We start from the raw sequence: 3558 nt of genomic DNA on the forward strand, positions 1-3558 counted from the left end.
TGAGGAAACTCCTAGGAGGTGAGGACATATTTATTATCATGATTGTGGTGACAGTTCCATGAATGTATGTGTATGTCAAATTCATGAAATTTTATGCTTCAAAATATGTCCAACTTATTAATCAATTCTATCTTAATAAAGCTAATAAATAAATGATTGGTTGATAACATTCAGCCATGAAGTGAGCAGATTTTGGGCTTTCCGTTGTTGGGAGATTTCTTTTTATTACTGATTCAGTTTCCTCATTTGTTACTGATCAGTTAAAAGTTTTTATTTCTTCTTGATTAAGTTTTGATGGTTGTATATATCTATGAATTCATTAATTTTTTTCTAGGTTATACGAATGGTTAATATAGAGTTGTGCATAATCGCTTTTTAATCTTGAAACTTTGTATTTCTGTTATTAGTCGTAGTTTCTTGTTTCTGATATTATTTTCTTGACTTTTCTCCTTTTTCTTAACTAGCTAAATGTTTGTTGAGTTTTTAATCTTTTCAGAAAATGAACTTAGTTTTATTGATTTCATTACATTGTTTTCTAGATTCTTTTTCATTAATTTCTGACCTAATCTCTATTATTTCCTCCCATCTATTTACTTTGAACTTAATGTTCTCTTCATTCTTTACTCTCTTTTTTTTTTTTTTTTAAGAGGTTTTTGCTATAGGGTGCGTGTGCTTGCCAGACAGACAGAGAGAGACAGAGAGACAGAAGGTGAGAAATCACTCCCCAGGGGGGATGGCCACGCCACAATCCCTTCTCCTCCATTCTCCTCTCGGGATCTTGGGCACACACGCACATGTGCCCAGCGTGAGTTTTAGCCACCTGGGTACGGGACGTGAACCGAGGTTGACTACATGGGAGTCCAGCGACATAGCCATTACGCTAAATGCTGGTTCCCATTCTTTACTCTCTTAAGCTATAAAGTGGGGTTATCTATTTACATTATTTATTCTTTGTTAATTGTGGGTCTTATCACCATAAAATTCCCTTTCTTTTTTTTCTAATAATTATTTATTTAATTTTATTTATTCATTCATTTTATTTTTTAATTTGACCAGAAAGACACAGAGAGAGGGTGAGAGAGGAAAAGTGAGAAAGCAAGCCACCAGGTCTGAGACTCGAACCGTGGTTGGCCATGTGGGAGTCCAGCGCCCCTATCCACTGCACCACCTGCCAGCCCCTAAAATTCCCTTTCAGAACTGTTTTTGCTGTGTTCTATAAAATTTAGTATAATCTGTTTTCACTTTCTTTGTCTCAAGTTATTTTTTAATTGCTCTCTTTTTTAAATTCTTGACCCACAGTTGTTTAGCAACATGTTTAATTTCCACCTATTTTTAAATATTTCCAAAATTCCACTTATTGATTTCTAGTTTTAGAGCATTATTGATGGAAAACATGCTTTATATGATTGCAATATTCTTAAATATGTTAAGATTTCTTTGTGGCTAATATTTTATTGATTCTGAAGAAGTTCTCTGTGCTTTTAGGAAGAATGCACATTCTGTTGCTGTTGGTTGATATGCTCATACATGCCTGTTGGGAATATTTGGTCTAAAGAGTAATTCATGCCAAAATATTAGTTACTCACTTACTGTAAAGACAAACTGTCCAGTGTTGAAAGTGAGATCTTTTATTCCATTGTTTTGCAAATATCTCCTCATTCTGAACTATATATATGTACATATAAATATATATTCATATATATATATTCTGAGGTTTGGTGCACATATATTGATAATTATTATATATTTAATAAATAGATCATTTTATTATTATATAATGATCGTTTTGTCTGTTTCTATATTTTTTGACTTGAATTTTACTTTATCTGATGAGGGTGAGAGTATATCTACCCTCTCTCTTTTTTGGTTTCTGGAAGAATAAAACATCTTTACCATCCTTTCACTCTGAAATCTCTATGTGTCCTTAAAGGTAAAGTAGATCTCTTGAAAGCAAAGTTTAGTTTTTTGTCTTCATTTTGCATCCATTTAGCAACTCTGTTTTTTGACTGGAGAATTTATTTATATTCATGAAATCATTGATAGATAAGGGTATGCTACCTTTTTGCTGATTATTTTCAGATTGTTCTGTAAATCTTTTTTATTTTCCTCATTTATTGCTGTCTTACATTGTGATTAGTTGATTCTCTCTAGTGGCATGTAAATTGACAATGAGTAATTTCTAGTAACTGTTGGAGACTTGGTATAGAACTTATTCAGTATTGCATTAATCTCTGAACACACCCATGAGTTCTTCTAAGCCTTTACTCATCTGATTTTTTACTTTCCTCTGTTTAGGGATATTTTCTTATGCACAGATTTCTAAAAATCAGAAATATTCACTTTAACAGAAAGTAGGATGTATCAAAATCAAACTCATCCCAAACTGAATATTTTTCTTCTTGACTCTACGAAAAATTTGGGCATCACCTGTTTTCTGGCTTTCCAGCATATATTATTCTAATCCAAGCTTCTTAGCCTTTACTTTAAATTATTCTTTACTAACAGAAACATTGAATTTCAAAATAGAAGTTCCTAATGTATACCAAATATTGCAGCCTATTTTGGATGCATAGATATACTTAAGAGTTTTCCAGTAACTAGAGATTCAAACCCTCCTCAACTTCAGGATAGGGATATCAATAAGATAGATTATTCTATTCTTGTACTCTTTTAAAGATCAGAAATCTCGTGAATTATATTGCCTTTAAATGCTACCTATTGTGTCTAAGTCTGTTTAGTGAACACACTATGCAGAACAAACCTTGCTCTCTGTCAAAACAAAACTACTTTGAAAAATTCAAGAAAAATAAATGTAAAGAGATCATGTGGTACAGTTAGAGGAAAAAACTAATGTAATTCTTCAAAAATTACACAAAAGTAGAACCCCCAATTAATGACAAATGTGGTCTAGGTAGGAGACTATAGAAAATGGCTCATTATAATGACAAATGAAACCAGCGCACCACATATAAAGGTGGATTCAAAATGGAATAACAATTTACTTGTGAAATAACACTTTAATATAACCAAAGAAAATGTAAAATATCTGCAATATAAAAGCTAGATATACCACAAATAAAATCACAAAAATCATAAATTATAGCCTTAGCATTTTTTGTTTACTTGTATACACTAAAGACAGACAATGAAAATCTGGGGCATAATATTTGCAGTACTAAATTAACAAGAGAACTTATCAAAACTGTACAATTTCCTTCTATAAATCTAAAATAAAAAAGAGAGTTCATGGAATACATCTGTAAAAAGATATGGAAGAGAAAATATCAAGAAAACAAAATTTACTACAGATTTCAAAACATTAAAACATGTTTAAAGCTATTTGTAACCAGAGAAATACAAAGGGACCAACAAGAAGATATCACATTCCCCTTATCAAAAAGAAACATTAGGAGGTTAGATAACACCAATTTATAACAGCTAGGTGAACACATAATGAGTGGTTTTAGGATTGGGAATAGTGGAGACATCTAGGTACTAATAGGGCAATACTTACTAATATTGCACACTCCATTTCTTTTCTTTCTTTCTTTTTTTTTT

The sequence above is a fragment of the Tupaia chinensis genome, unplaced genomic scaffold, assembly GCF_000334495.1.
Source record: "Tupaia chinensis unplaced genomic scaffold, TupChi_1.0 Scaffold000443_1, whole genome shotgun sequence".
NCBI classification, from domain to species: domain Eukaryota; kingdom Metazoa; phylum Chordata; class Mammalia; order Scandentia; family Tupaiidae; genus Tupaia; species Tupaia belangeri.